Source organism: Aegilops tauschii, chromosome 5 (genome assembly GCF_002575655.3).
Source record: "Aegilops tauschii subsp. strangulata cultivar AL8/78 chromosome 5, Aet v6.0, whole genome shotgun sequence".
NCBI lineage: Eukaryota > Viridiplantae > Streptophyta > Magnoliopsida > Poales > Poaceae > Aegilops > Aegilops tauschii.
In genome coordinates, this window is record NC_053039.3 from 437,089,137 (window position 1) to 437,106,689 (window position 17,553).

Consider the following 17,553-nt stretch of genomic DNA (forward strand, 5'->3'; position numbering starts at 1 on the left):
CAATATATATGTTCACATGGTGGAGTAAAATGTTCATATATGATGGAAGATCAAAATGTACGACTACATCAATTATAAACCACAAGGTCACCTAACGATATATTCGAATTCAACATAGCGTGGATTCAAAAATTGAAATTCGAGATCATGGCATCTGTAATCATATAAAAAGGGACATTACTCTTTCTTTGGTGGGAATTGATTTGTTTTTTGTTGTTGTTGAGGGAAGTGCGAATCGATTTGGTACTGTGCAGGGTAATCTTGTTCTCCCGATTTTTTTTACATTTTCTTGTAGTTTTTTCAATGGCATCTATAGCAATATAGTAAAAGGGGACATGACTATCTTGTGTCTTGTATGAATTGTTTTTTTACACGTTAAGTTTGTTCTGCCGAACAAGGAATCCGCACCTTGTTATCCCGAAATTTTCAAGCTCGAGTATCTTTTGTCTCACCTGCTTTGAAACTCCCGCTTCTTCAACCCGCGCCGCGCCTTGTTATCCCGAAATTTGGACGCGCGCGAAAACTCCCTCCTCATCCGAAATCGCTCCCGTAGCCCAGACACGCGAAATCCCCCTTCTACCCCTCAGCCGGAAATGAAGGTCCACGTCGCAGTGTCAAAACTGGTGGGGGTACGCTGGTAACTTACCCTACATTTCGGACAAGAGCGTCCCTAAGCTTGGCTCCCCCGTCCCCCTTCGCCCCCCCATTCGTACACCGAGGCCGCCAAAACCCGCGAAACCCCACACTCCTCCGTCGGCCTCCCGACCGCCGCCCAGCCGGAGACTATTCCCCGACTACGTCGTCCACCGCAACAGCTCGCCGTCCCTCATCCACCACACCGGATGAGGATCTGTTGTCGATCTTGTCGTCCCGCCGGTTCAGCCGCCCCGTCCTCCACCTCCAAGGAGCTGCCCCGATGTTCGCCTCGTCTATCGCGCCACCTCAATCCCCACAGCGCCGTCTTGACCTGCCCCACCGGAACCGTAGCACCCTCACCAATTCCTCCGATGAAGCCGAGGCCAACTCGGCGCCACCAAGGAGGTTCTGCACTCACCGCTGCATTTTATCTTTTATACGATCTCACGGGGCTGCCGGTGCTCGATACCGAGCAGACATGGCGTGTCTCCATCGACGTCGCCGTCGCCGGCCACATCATCCACGACGTCTCTCCCCCATGTTGTTGCTTCCTCGGCAGCGACTTCCACAACGGCACTAGCTGCAGCTGCTCCGGCTCTCGCTCGCGCTGCGGCTCTGTTCTTGCTGTTGGTCGCGCTGCTGCACTGCTCCTGCTTTCGTTCGTGTTGCTGCTCTGCTCTTGCTCTCGCTTGCGCTGCTGCTGCTACTGCTGCATGACCTCCGGCAGTTACAGGAGTTGCTGCTTTAGCACTCGCTCGCGGTGCTACTACACGACTTGCTCTCTGCTAGTGCGTTCCCTGCTCGAGCGTCTGCTGATTTAGATCACTGCTTCTCTTCTACTAGTGCTCGAACGCCCTAAACATCTATTGCAATGCTCTGTTACTAGTTCCATCAGTTTCGACAGTAAAATTCAGTTTCGACTGTGAAGTTCATTTTCTTTAGTTAAGTTCAGAGTGAACAGTACTTACAGCATCTGTCGGAGCGGCCGTGGCGCGGCTGATGCGTTTTACATCTAGCACTTTTTGGTGATGTATTTTACATCATCTATTGCAGATGATATTAGGGTCCCACTTCAGATTAACGTTGTCTGTCTTGTCATGCTTCAGCCTCGTCGCCGTACACCTTAGCGGAGCTGCTCCAACGACGGAACCGTCCATCACAGCGGAGCAGTACCCTCGGCGCCGTTTCCAGAGGCCCCGGATCTTCTTCCCCGCCTCCGATAGTCACACCAGCATCATCACCATCCTCCACGTCCAACCCAATGATGCTGAGGTCCACAAGGCTATGCCAAAGAGGTTGTACACTCGTCGCATCACTTTGTTTCTCCATTCCTCTGTTCTTCCAATTCATGTGAGCCAAGCACCCAGGTTGACTGAAATCCTATGTTTCCAAATGCTCTGTTTTGAACGTGCATTCCTATCCTATTCCTGTGTTTTTCCTGTCCCTGCGTTTATAGAATCCTCCAATTCTAAGGAGCCCTTACAGATTTACTTCATTTTCAGATAGGCGTCAAAGAAAACTCTGTGTGTTATGTCCTGCTCCTGCCGTGCCGTCATCCACCCCACCTGAGGTGCACCATCGACAAAAGCGTTCACTGCAGTAGAGATCCCCCCTTGCAGACTTCCTTTTGCCGCCTCAGATCATCTTCCCCGTTGCCGGCAGCCACGCCAATTGCATTACCATCATCGACTGAGCAGATGAACCTGAGGACTACACAGTTCCGGAAAAGAGGTCGCAGTCTTTCGTGCTTGCTTACGTTATACATCGGTTATTATTACCTGCTACTTTATCGTTCAATCTTGAGTTTTGAATTGCCCATGGGTCTCATATCGAGCCAGCAATGAATAGTATCTGTCTACTATCTGGTTCATCTGGGGTCTTCTATGTGGTTCATGTTGGGTGGGCAACAAACAATAGATGATCCATTGTCTATCTTTTTAAACTGAAGCTATAATCTACCTGCTATCATTAGTTTTGGATCCATCCACTCGTTTGCTACCATCAGTCTTGATTTTTGCATGCACCCATTAGGCCTTACAAAATCTAACTATTTTTTTATTATGCATGTCAGATATTGTACACAATCGTACTGAACATGTAGAGAAAAACAGAAGACCGTTGCGTGCGAATATAATGTCATGCAGACGCCGCTCCATGGTGGGCGAAGTGCCCCCCCTCCTGCATTTCTAGATTGTATTCCAGAGGAAGATCACTGTTCAGATGGAGATTCAGAAGGAGCCGACCACGCCTGTTTACCACCTGAGGTGTTTGCTCTAACCTGGCATGCTGATGTTGGTCATATCATGCATATGGCGCCTTGCATTGCTTACATTATACATCTTATATGTCATCAGCTTAGTTTAGATTTGCTTTGTGTGAATGCCACCTGTTTGGTTTTTATATCATACTCCCACCATTCCTAAATATTTGTCTTTTTAGAGATTTCAACAAGTGACTACATACGGAACAAAATGAGTGAATCTACACTCTAAAATATGTCTATATACATCCGTATGTGGTAGTCCATTTGAAATCTCTAAAAAGACAAATATTTAGGAACGGAGGGAGTATATGGGAATTATGCAATGCCATCTTCTTTAGCCAGGCATCATATACGTGAATCATGCAATGCCATCCTGTTTAGCCAGTCATCGTATATGTGAATTGTATTGTGCCATATTTTTTTCCATAATGTATTCCATTTGTCAACAATGTTTATACATTCATCTACTCTTCCTGTGCATCAGCCATTTGAGTCGGTCATGGGAAAATCTGGAGTGAAAACAAGGTCTTCTGAGCAGTCAGTGCTACCTGTCGATGCAGATTTCTTGCTGGTTACAGATAGCTCCTCAGAGGAGGATTCAGAGAGAGATGACCAGTCGTATCCCCCCCCCCCGAGGTGCATGCTCTAACTTGGCTGGGTTATATTGCTCATATCATGCATATGGTGTCTTGCATTGCCATGCCATCTGCTTAGATTAGACATGCTTTGTGTGAATGCCTCCTGTTTACTTTCTATATCAGATATGTGAATTATGCAATGCCATGTTTTTCAGCCAGTTATCATATATGTGAATTATGCACCGCCATGGAGCCAGGCATCATATATGTGAATTATCTCATGCCATCTTTTTTTTATTACGTATTCCATTTGTCGACAATCTGTGTATATTGAACTACTCTTCATGTGTATCAGCCATTTGAGCCGGTTATGGAAAAATCTGGAGTGAAAACAAGGTCTTCAGAGCAGGCAATGGTACCTGTTGAAGCATATATCTCGATGGTTACAGGGAGCTCCTCAAAGGAGGATTCAGAGACAGATGACCAGTCCTATATCCCACCTGAGGTGTATGCTCTAAGTTGCAATGTTTATATTTCTCATATGATGCATATGGTGTCTTGCATTGCTTAGTTTAGACATCATATGCACAATATTGAATTCTATCTGCTTAGTTTAGAGATCATACATGCGAGTGCCAGCTGCTTAGTATATGAATCAATTATGTCAATTATATCATGCCATCCTGTATACTTAGACAACATGTATGTGAATTATTTCATCCCAACCTATTTTAGAAAGACATCATATAGTTTTGTCATGTCATCCTGTTTAGGTACTCATCATATGTTGAATTATGCCATTATATCCTGTTAAGTTATCCATCATATATCTGAAACTGTGTCATGCTATCCTGTTTAGTTAGGCATCATATATGTGAAATTGTGTCATGCTGTCCTGTTTGGTTAGACAACATATATGTGAATTACCACATCTGTCTATCATACAATGTCTGTACGTTCAATTTCTTTTCTTGTTTATCAGCCATTTGAATTGGAGGGGGTGATGGCAGTATCTAAGGGAGCAAAAACCCGTTCTTCACAAAAGATAGTGCTACCCGTCGATGCAGATAGAACCATGGTTGTACGGGCCCACAAACTAGCCCCACCACACATAATCGAGACTCTTCCAGATTGCACACTTACACCGTTGGGCAGAGAACCAGCTACAACCCATCTAACCGCAACCCTAGCGGATAGTAACCCACTTATAGTTGACAAAGCACCATGTCCACCACAGAGTACCCCCACACGAGCAGTTTGTAAAGCTACTGCAGTGCCCAAAGCACGAAGACCACCATAGCTAACCCAAACTCCACGTTTAAAGCAGAAGAGCAACTGTTCTCAGGTCAGATTCCGTAGCTATGGTCCATACTCCTTTGCTGTTGCATCACTGTATTTACTCATACCAACTACTTTCGAATTTGAAGGATCCAATTGAAACTCCAATGGCGCAACAGGTATGTTTTAAACCTATTTCTTTAACTGGATTGTTGTTCTAACTTCTTGCTCTATGTTCATTTCAGTTTAAGTTGTATAAACAGTTATGTTCTCATGTGATGCACATTACAAGTGCTGCTAATGCTGTGTAGTTTCTCACACTTATATTCTATCTATGCTGCTGTGTCTTAAAAATATATGAGTTGAACTGTGTCTCTATCTTGATTAGGGAACATAAACTAGAATGATATGGACAATACAGTGACCATAGTACATAGATATATGTTTGTTTCATGCTGTTATCCTATCCACCTTACTACTGAACCGGTTTACCAAAATGAGTTTCGTATACTACAAGCTAAACCTGTGATGTGTCTGCTTGTTTCTCTTGTAGTATGCAAATAGAATATTGGAGAAGAGCACCCCACTATGCAATGGTAGAGAAAGTAATGCAGATAAGGTTCAAGATAGTGAGACAACCCTGTTGGTCTCCAAGAAAGGTGATAAAAACGATCTTGTAGACAGTGAGAAAACCCCACAGTCCTGCGTTGATGTAGTGTTCGAGTTACTGGCCAGTACCGCTGGCACAAGCTCTTCGAACTCGTTGCCTGAATCACTTCGGCTTCTTCAGTCTCAGCTACAAGCTGAAAGGCATCAGTCAACTGTGCTGCGGCAAGAAGCCGAAGGACTGAGGAAGTCCCTGTAGAATTCAGATGTGTACTTTCTTGTGCAACAACAAGCGTTGGAGGATTTAAGCGCCAAACAAGAGAAAGTTAATAAGCTTGCTAAGCATCTTGCCAGCATTATGGGTACCCAGGATATTGTTTCTTGAACTCTTCTGAAGTGGTTTCAGTTCTGGACTTGTTTTGCTACGGCGTTAAATGCTGCTTTGTTCCCTATATTTGCACTGGTGGCGAACTTTGATGCCCAGTGGATGTAATATGTGTAATAGCCGTGATAGCCTAGCATAAGTTGCTTGCTTATTTATTTCCTTGTTGTCTTGTTTATTTGTTTGCTTGTAGTCAGTGCAGTTCTTTTTCCGCGGTTTGCTAGTGGCTGCAATAACCTATTTTTTAAAACTAGGCCACAATAACCATGGGCTAATATTTATTGTAGTGACAGTGGGCCTCCTACGGGCCGTAGAAACAGTGGGCCTTCTACGGGCCGTAGAAACAGTAGGCCTTCTACGGGCCGTAGAAAAAGTGGGCCTTCTAAGGGCCGTAGAAACAATGGGCCTTCTACGGGCCGTATCATCAATGGGCCTTATACGGGCCGTATGATCGATTGGCCAAACATGGGCCAATAACAGGCTGCATTATGGCCGTAAACGGGCTAGAGTTGGAATCGTCCGTTTATGGGCCGACCATAATAGGCCATCGTTAATAGGCCGTATTTGATGACGCTATGAAAACGGCCCAACGTATTAACGGACCACAAACGGGTCGACTGTAACCACGGGCCGTAAGTAAACGAATGCTGGAAATGAGCCCAAGAATAAATGGGCTCTGAGAAGGCCGAAAGATAACATGGGATGGAAATGGCCCAACGGAATAACGGGCCGTTAATGGGTATAAAGTGATACACTGTTCATTACGGGCCAGTTTCACCACAGGCCGTTAATGGGTGTAAAGTGATACACTGTTCATTACGGGCCAGTTTCACCACGGGCCGTTAATAGGCCAAGAGTTACATAGGGCCTCATATGGGCCGAAAGACGTCATGGGCCATACATGGGCCAGAAGTGAAAATAGTCTGGAATCATATTGGGTGGCCCAGATGACGCTACTGGGCCTAATTCGGATAGGGCGTAACGGGCCTTGGGTTAGCGGGCTGTAAATGGGCTATATGCAAATAGGCCGTTAACAGGCTTTACATGGGCCGGCCCGCCACCTTTTGACCAAGTCAAATGGGTCGGCCTTTCCACAGGAATGGGCCTCTATTGGGCCGTGCCACGTGTCGACGTATCATAGGCGCCTTCTGTCCAATGAGTGGATGACATCTGTCCCAACGATGAGCCGACACGTGTTTCCTCCAGCCAATGATGATTTTACACGTGGAAATCCCCATTGATCGGGGCTGTTAACGGGTTATCGGATCCAAAACCCGACCCGATAGCTTAACGGTGTTCCGTTACGGTGGATGCCACGTGTCGGTCACCCTTGACGAAAGCACTTCTGTGACGCGGGATTTATCGTCATGGAAGTGGACACTTCTGTGATGATAATTTTGGTAATGTCTTGGAACACTTGTACGACAGCACAGGTATGACTATCTTGATTCTGTCATAAAATCGTCATGGATGTACATGCATGACAGAAAATGCGACCTACTGTGACAAACACGTATCATCACGGAAGTGTATTTTTTTTGTAGTGGTTTTATGTTGATAGGACTATGTATTGGAGGGCAAGGGTGATAGCAACTTTAGCCTAGCATAGAAATTGATGCATACAGGATTGAAGGGGGACCAATATATCTTAATGCTATATATGGTTGGGTTTTACCTTAATGAACGTTAGTAGTTGCGGATGCTTGCTAATATTTCCAATCATAAGTGCATATAATTCCATGTAAGGGATGACATGCTAGCAGTGGCCTCTCCCACATAAAACTTGCTATCGGTCTAGTAACGTAGTCAATTGCTTAGGGACAATTCCGCAACTCCTACCACCACTTTTCCACACTCGCTATACTAACTGAATTGTTTATTTATCTAAACAGCCCCTAGTTTCTATTTACGTGCTCTTTATTATCTTGCAAACCTATCCTACAACACCTACAAAGTACTTCTAGTTTCATACTTGCTCTAGGTAAAGCGAACGTTAAGCGTGCGTAGAGTTGTATCAGTGGTCGATAGAACTTGAGGGAATATTTGTTCTACCATTAGCTCCTCGTTGGGTTCGACACTCTTACTTATCAAAAGAGGCTACAACTGATCCCCTATACTTGTGGGTTATCAACCACCTTCGATTAGTGCCTTTGGCATTATTTATCTTGATGGCACCGGAATGGCAGACTTCTTCAACAATATACGATCCTTCCCATTTATAGAGAAGCTTTCCTGCAAAGAATCTTAAACGAGAGTTGTACAATAAAACTTGATCTCCTATTTTGAATTACCTTTTGGATTCTTCTATCTTGCCATGTTTTAACCTTCTCCTTAAATAACTTAGCATTTTCATAAGCTTGTGTCCTCCATTCATCCAAAGAAATAATATCAAATAACCTCTTTTCACCGGCATGTTTGAAATCATAGTTAAGTTCTTTGATTGCACAATATGCTTTATGTTCTAACTCAAGAGGTAAATGACATGCCTTTCCATAGACCATTTTATAAGGAACATACCCATAGGATTCTTATAAGTAGTTCTGTATGCCCATATGTTGGAAATATGCCCTAGAGGCAATAAAAAATTGTTTATTATCATATTTCCTTGTTCATGATAAATGTTTATTATTCATGTAGAATTGTATTGACCAGAAACTTAAATACATGTGTGAATACATAAACAAATACTATGTCCCTAGTGAGCCTCTACTAGACTAGCTCATTGATCAAAGATGGTTAAGGTTTCCTAACCATAGACATGAGTTGTCATTTGATAACGGGATCACATCATTAGGAGAATGATGTGATGGAAAAGACCCAGCCGTAAGATTAACATTCGATCGTATCACTTGAGTTTATTATTATAGCTTTCTTCATGTCAAGTATATATTCCTAAGACCATGAGATCATGCAACCCCCGGATACCGGAGGAATACCTTATGCGCTATCAAACATCACTTCATAACTGGGTGACCATAAAGATGCTCTACAGGTATCTTCGAAGATGTCTGTTGGGTTGGCATGGATCGAGACTGGGATTTGTCACTCCATGTCATGGAGAGATATCTCTGGGGCCTCTCGGTACTACAACATCGTAAAGCTTGCAAGCAATGCGGCTAATGAGTTAGTCACGAGATCTTGTACAATGGAAGGAGTAAACAGAATTTTCGGTAACGAGATTGAACTAGGTATGGAGATACCAACGATCGAATCTCGGGCAAGTAACATATCGCCGGACAAAGGGAATTGCATACGGGATTAACCAAATCCTTGACATCATGGTTAAACCGATAAAAGATCTTCGTGGAATATGTAGGAACCAATATGGGCATCCAGGTTCCGCTATTGGTTATTGACCGAAGAGGTGTCTCGGTCATGTCTACATGATTCTCGAACCCGTAGGATCCACACGCTTAACGTTCGATGACGCTAGAGTAATATTGGGATATGCATGTTGGTGACTGAATGTTGTTCAGAGTCCCGGATGGGATCTGGGATGTCATGAGGAGCTCCGATGTAAAGATTTATATATGGAAAGTTGTTTTCAGGGTTCCAGAATTTTTTCAGTTTTTTCGGTGTTGTATCGGGAAGTTTCCAAAAACTTCCGGAGGAGTCCAGAAGTCTACCAAGGCTTCCACCACGTCCCAAGGGTCATCATGGGCTAGGAGGAGGCGCCCTGGCCTTATTGGGCTAGGCGCACAAGTCCCCCAGGGCCCATGTGGCTTGGGAGCGGTGGAAAGTCCTGTATGGAAAAAGGGAATTGGACTAGGAGTCTAACTCCTCCCCCTTGGTGCGCCCCTAGGGCTTGGAGGGCTGACCACCACGCCCCTCCACCTATATATAGAGGGGAGGGGGCACCCCCAAGAGGATACACAAGCCCTTGGCCCCCCTCTCTCCCATTACTTTGTAACTCCTCCATCATCGTTGTTTCGGTAGCGCTCGGCGTAGCCCTGCCGAAATCACGCCACCACCATCACCGTCACATCGTCGTGCTGCCGGCGATCCAATCTACTTATCCTCCCTCGCTTGCTGGATCAAGGAGGAGGAGATGTCATCGATCCGTACGTGTGCTAAACACGGAGGTGCCGTCCGTTCGGTACTTCATCAATTTGGATCGCGATTGGATCATGACGAGTATGACTACATCAACCGCGTGATATACGCTTCTGCTTAACGGTTTATGAGGGTACTTAGACACACTCTCCCCTCTCGTGGCTATGCTTCTCGTAGGAATTTTTTTGATTTTCATGTTTCGTTCCCCATTAGATGCATCATGAAGTTTCTTAGACCAATTATTTTTGGATCTATTAACAGTCTTTTGCGAAATCAACTTTATTTCAATATTTCTCAATTCAACTTGACCACTAGACTGAGGATAATAAGGTAATACAATTTTATGGTTGACATCATATTTAGCAAGGAGTTTATGTTGGGGAAAGTAGCAATTCAAAAAAATTCCTACGATCACGCAAGATCTATCTAGGGTGATGTATAGCAACGAGAGGGGAGAGTGTGTCCACGTACCCTCATAGACCGAAAGCGGAAGCGTTATGTTAACGCGGTTGATGTAGTCAAATGTCTTAACGATCCAACCGATCCAAGTACCGAACGTACGGCACCTCCGTGTTCAGCACATGTTCAGCTCGATGATGTCCCTCGAGCTCTTTATCCAGTAGAGGGTCGAGGGAGAGTTCCGTCAGCACGACGGCATGGCGACGGTGTTGGTGATGTGATCTGGGCAGGGCTTCGCCTAAGCACTATGACAATATGACCGAGGTGGTAAACTATGGAGGGGGGCAGCGCACACGGCTAAAGAACAATTGATGTGTCTTTGGGGTGCCCCCGCCCCCGTATATAAAGGAGGAGAGGGAGGAGGCCGGCGGCCATGAGGGGGCGCGCCAAGGAGGAGCCCAACTAGGATTCCCAATCCTAGTTGGACTCCCTTTCCTATTCCAAGAAGGGGAAAGAGGGAAGGAGAGGGAGAGGGAGAGGAAAGAGGGGCCGTGCCCCCTCCCCCTAGTCCAATTCGGATTCCCTTGGGAGGGGAGGGGCACCACCCTGCGGGCTGCCCTTTCCTACTCCCTTATGGCCCATTAAGGCCCATAACTTCCCCGGGGGGGTCTGGTAACCCCTCGGTTTCCCGATAAATATCCGAAACGTCCCGAAACCTTTCCGGTGTCCAAATACCTTCGTCCAATATATCAATCTTTACCTCTCGACCATTTCGAGACTCCTCGTTGTGTTCGTGATCTCATCCGGGACTCCGAACAAACTTCGGTCACCAAAACACATAACTCATAATACAAATCGTCATCGAACGTTAAGCGTGCGGACCCTACGGGTTCGAGAACTATGTAGACATGACCGAGACACATCAATGTGGATGCTCATATTGGCTCCTACATATTCTACGAAGATCTTTATCGGTCAAACCGCATAACAACATACGTTGTTCCCTTTGTCATCAGTATGTTACTTGCCCGAGATTCGATCGTTGGTATCATCATACCTAGTTCAATATCGTTACCGGCAAGTCTCATTACTCGTTCCGTAATGCATCCTCCCGTAACTAACTCATTAGTCACATTGCTTGCAAGGCTTATAGTGATGTGCCCCCTCCTAATCCGGATTGGGCTTGGGGGGGGGGGGCGCCCCCTCCTAGGCCTCCCTCTCTTCTCTCCCACTATGGCCCAATAAGGCCCATATACCTCCCGGGGGGTTCGGGTAACCTCCCGGTACTCCGGTAAATGCCCGATCTCACCCGGAACCATTCTGATGTCCAAACATAGGCTTCCAATATATTGATCTTTATGTCTCGACCATTTCGAGACTCCTCGTCATGTCTGTGATCAAATCCGAGACTCCGAACAACCTTCGGTACATCAAAACACATAAACCCATAATACCGATCGTCACCGAACGTTAAGCGTGCGGACCCTACGGGTTCGAGAACTATGTAGACATGACCGATACTCATCTCCGGTCAATAACCAATATCGGAACCTAGATGCTCATATTGGTTCCTACATATTCTATGAAGATCTTTATCGGTCAAACCGCATAACAACATACGTTGTTCCCTTTGTCATCGGTATGTTACTTGCCCGAGATTCGATCGTCGGTATCTCAATACCTAGTTCAATCTCGTTATTGGCAAGTCTCTTTACCCGTTTCGTAATGCATCATCCCGCAACTAACTCATTAGTTACATTGCTTGCACGGCTTATAGTGATGTACATTACCAAGAGGGCCCAGAGATACCTCTCTGATACACGGAGTGACAAATCCTAATCTTAATCTATGCCAACCCAACAAACACCTTTGGAGACACCTGTAGAGCATCTTTATAATCACCCAGTTACGTTGTGACTTTTTATAGCACACAAGGTGTTCCTCCGGTATTCGGGAGTTGCATAATCTCATAGTCACAGGAACATGTATAAGTCATGAAGAAAGCAATAGCAATAAAACTAAACGATCATTATGCTAAGCTATCGGATGGGTCTCGTCCACCACATCATTCTCTAATGATGTGATCCCGTTCATCAAATTACAACACATTTCTATGGTTAGGAAACTTAACCATCTTTGATTAACGAGCTAGTCAAGTAGAGGCATACTAGGGACACTCAGTTTTGTCTATGTATTCACACATGTACTAAGTTTTCGGTTAATACAATTCTAGCATGAATAATAAACATTTATCATGATATAAGGAAATATAAATAACAACTTTATTATTGTCTCTAGGGCATATTTCCTTCAGTCTCCCACTTGCACTAGAGTCAATAATCTAGTTCACATCGTCATGTGATTTAATACCAATAGTTCACATCTTTATGTGATTAGTTCACATCGCCATGTGACTAACACCAAAAGGGTTTACTAGAGTCAACAATCTAGTTCACATCACTATGTGATTAACACCCAAAGAGTACTAAGGTGTGATCATGTTTTGCTTGTGAGAGAAGTTTAGTCAACGGGTCTGTCACATTCAGAGCCGTATGTATTTTGCAAATCTTCTATGTCTACAATGCTCTGCATGGAGCTACTCTAGCTAATCGCTCCCACTTTCAATATGTATCCAGATTGAGACTCATAGTCACCCGGATGGGTGTAAAAGCTTGCATCGACGTAACTCTTTACGATGAACTCTTTCTCACCTCCATAACCGAGAAATATTTCCTTAGTCCTCTTAGGCAACTAAGTATAATTTTGACCGCTGTCCAGTGATCTACTCCGAGATCACTATTGTACCCCCTTGCCAAACTCATGGCAAGGTACACAATAGGTCTGGTACATAGCATATCATACTTTATAGAACCTATGGCTGAGGCATAGGGAATGACTTTCATTCTCTCTCTATCTTCTGCCGTGGTCGGGTTTTGAGTCTTACTCAACTTCATACCTTACAACTCAGGCAAGAACTCCTTCTTTGACTGATCCATTTGGAACTCCTTCAAAATCTTATCAAGGTATGTACTCATCGAAAGTCTTATCAAGCGTCTTGATCTATCTTTATAGATCTTGATGCCCAATATGTAAGTAGCCTCACTGAGGGCTTTCTTTGAAAAATCCTTTCAAACACTCCTTTATGCTTTCCAAAATATTCTACATCATTTCCGATCAACAATATGTCATTCACATATACTTATCAGAAAATCTGTAGTGCTCCCACTCACTTTCTTGTAAATACATGCTTCACCGCAAGTCTGTATAAAACTATATGCTTTGATGAACTCATCAAAGCTTATATTCCAATTCCAAGATGCTTGCACCAGTCCATAGATGGATTACTGGAGCTTGCACACTTAGTTAGCACCTTTAGGATTGAGAAAACCTTCTGGTTGCATCATATACAACTCTTCTTTAATAAATCCATTAAGGAATGCAGTTTTGACATCCATTTCCCAGATTTCATAAAATGTTGCAATTGCTAACATGATTCAGACATACTTTAAGCATCGATACGAGTGAGAAAATCTCATCGTAGTCAACACCTTGAATTTGTTGAAAACATTTTGCGACAAGTCGAGCTTTGTAGATAGTAACACTACCATCAGTGTCCATCTTCCTCTTGAAGATCCATTTATTCTCAATGGCTTGCCAATCATCGGGCAAGTCCACCAAAGTCCATACTTTGTTCTCATACATGGATCCTATCTCAGATTTCATGGCCTCAAGCCATTTATTAGAATCTGGGCTCATCATCGCTTCCTCATAGTTCGTAGGTTCGTCATGGTCTAGTAACATGACTTCCAGAACGGGATTACCGTACCACTCAGGTGCGGAACATGCTCTGGTTGACCTACGAGGTTCAGTAGTAACTTGATCTTAAGTTTCATGATCATCATCATTAACTTCCTCTCTAGTTGGTGTAGGCATCACTGGAACTAATTTCTGTGATGAGCTACTTTCCAATTCGAGAGAAGGTACAATTACCTCATGTAGCGACCCGACCTCAGACGGTCAAGTCTCTGTGCTTAAGTGTCATCCCTGGATCAGTATGCTGACACACACAGTACTCGAGGATTTATAACAGAGGTAAATCACATGTATAAAGTAACGTAAAATATTATTACCTCAATCCAGATAGTGGAAGTAACAAGGTTGTGGATTCCCATCAACACCAACGGCGAAGTTGAGTGTAGAAATCATAACCCTAACGTATCACTTACTCGTCGTAGGAAAATCCTGTAACATGAGACGTTGCAGCCACAAAGGGTCAGTACATTGAATGTACTGGCAAATTCACACTGTAGAGCAATGCTGAAATATGGCTATCACTACATGCATATTTGGCTGGTGGAAAATCTCTATGGTTATCAACTTTCGCGAAAAGCCAATCTTTCCCTACTGCAAAGGAATACATTTGATTAAACTACAAAGTTTGTTGAAAACATTGAGAATGGTAAACCCCATCTCAATCCCAATTAAAAGTTAACAACCCAACAAATTAATTATATAGAGTGATGAGATCAACATGATAATCCAAGAACCAGATACTCAAGATGTCCATAACCGGGGACACGGCTAATCATGATTAGTTTGTACACTCTGCAGAGGTGTTTGCACTTTTCCCCACAAGACTCGATCTCCTCCGTTGGATTTCTCGCACTACATGATGTTTGAGAAACAGATGACCGAGACACAGTCTTTCAGAAGCGTTAGCACCTTACGATGGGTAGACAGTACCACCTACATCCCCTACATCTGCTAGTCTACTACTGTAAGAGTTCACACGACTTAATCAACTATGCTAGAGCCCATAATAGCTTGTGGCTGCACACGGAAGTTTCTAGCATGAATAATCTTATGATCCCTTTGAGCCTGGGTGGCAGTCCATAGGAGAATCACACGGTACCCCAGGATTTCCAAAAAATACAGGCAATCACTGGATACCCCAGGTGCCTCAATCCACCCAGATGTGTATTAAAGTTGCCACCTTAAGTTAACCATTAATTAAGAATACTCACATCTGTCATGAATACACTCAAACCCAAACCACGTCTACGAGCATAGCATAGCAATGTAAGCAACGTAAAAGTAACTCCCAAGGTTTGAATGCAGGGCAGTAGGTTCCTACCTCATCAACTACTTCCCAATACCCACATGTTATCAATCCTACTCATGCAATGTTTGAGGGTTGAATCTAATGCATAAAAACTGGGTATGAAAGGGATATGATCAAAGTGTGAACTTGCTTGTACTGTTGATGAAGATGATTCACACTCAAAACTCTTGATAGTTCTACTCATCACACTCCGGTCAATCTACCGTAAGCAAGCAATAGTAACCACACATAAGCAATCACTCAAAAGATCGGAAAGAACGAAGAAACAATTTGGAAAACATCAAAACCAAGCAAATAACTCTTGCAATATAAAACAATTTCTAACAGTACCAAAATTAGGTGAATTTGGCCTTATCAAAAAGTTTAGGTCAAGAGCTTCGAATAGCAAAAAGAATCAACTAAAACGGAGTTATAAAACTCAAGTTATGATCAAAAGAAGATTGAAATTCAAATCTGTTTGAAAACAAATTTTAAATTTTCAAAAACATGTTTAAGTTGTTTTACTGGATAGAGGGGATCATAACGAAGAAATGGGCGTTGGTTTCATTGGATTTGGACAAACGACTAAAAAGTTGTAGTCGATTGAAGATCAGCGACTAAATTGTAAGAAAAGAATTCACAGATAGGTCCCTGGCCAAAATTAAAAAGAAAAAGAAAAATCCTATTGAACGAACGTTCGCTACAGAGGCATACGCGACGAAAACCGTTCGCTAAAGAGATCTAAATAGAGAACGTCCGCTAAATAATAATAAAAAGAACCAGTTTATTAAAAAAACCGATTTGGATCGGACCGGTCGGCGGCGGTTTTTACCATGGTTTCTCGGCGGTTCAACGACGGGGCGGTTTCCGGCGGCTTTCCCGCGTCGGTTGGCGGCGGCAGCGTGCTCCGGCGATGGCAGCAGCGAGGCGGGGCGGTGCGGCGAGGCTCCGGCGGCGACGCTCGGGGCGGCGGCAGTGGAAGCGGTGCGGGGCGGCGCTGCGAGCGGCAACGGCTGCGGGCTCCGGCGGCTCGGCGAGATGCGGGAGAGAGAGGGGCCGGGGTGCTCGGTATTTAAGGAGGGGAGGGTCAGGGCGGCCTTGGAGGAGGGGCAAGCGGCGGCAGAGTCCTGGGCGGACTCGGCGTCCATGGCGGCGCGGCGGCGTGCGGCGGGCGGAGTCCCGCCCGGGAGGTCGGGGGCGCGCGGGCGTCGGGCTGGGCCGGCCCAGTTCGGCGGAAAAGTTTTTTAATAAACATTTTTCTAGAAAATCAAAATAAATAAAAAATTTACATAGGCATATAATATATCAAAATTTTCAGAAAAAGATTTCCTACAAGGTGAACATTTTTCTAGCACCAAATAAAATCTACAAAAATTCAAATAAAGTAAAGAGTGCTACTGCTACAATAAAACCCAATAAAAATCATTTTAAAATACCAAAATTAATTCAAATTTATTTCTCTCCAATTTTCTGATGTAGGAAATCATTTTACCCTAATTTCCATATATTTTATTTTTGGAGAAAAATAATTTGAATAAAACCCAAATAACTCCAAATTGAAAATAATTTCAAAAGGACTTCGAATTTGATCCTTTTAACTTCCAACTCTTATTTCACATAATTTGAAGAAGTCATTTTATCTTCTCTCATGAAAATCATTGAGTTGCTTGAAGTTTCTGAATTGGAAATATTTTTCCAAATGGAATTCAAATATTTTCAAACACCCTCTTCATTTATTTAAATGGAAGAAGTCATGTCATCTTCTCTCTAGGGTTTTGTATTTGAAAAGAATTTGAATTCACGGAGATCATAAAAGAAAATGAAAGTTTGGGAAAGTCATTTTATTCCCTCTCACTTAACTTTCAAAAAGTTTCGAATTCACTCACTTTCAGTCAATCAATCACACAACAATCAAACAAACAATCAAATCTATCTATTTATATAACATTCCAAAATTTAGAATTTTGGGATGTTACACCTCATCAAGTTCTACCTTCCTCCCACTCACTTCTTTCGAGAGAAATTGCTTCCCTAGAAAGGATCCATTCCTAGCAACAAAGATCTTGCCTTTGGATCTGTGATAGAAGGTGTACCCAACCATTTGTTTTGGGTATCCTATGAAGACGCACTTCTCCGATTTGGGTTCGAGCTTATCAGGCTGAAGCTTTTTCACATAAGCATCGCAACCCCAAACTTTAAGAAACGACAGCTTAGGTTTCTTGCCAAACCACTGTTCATACGAGGTCGTCTCAACGGA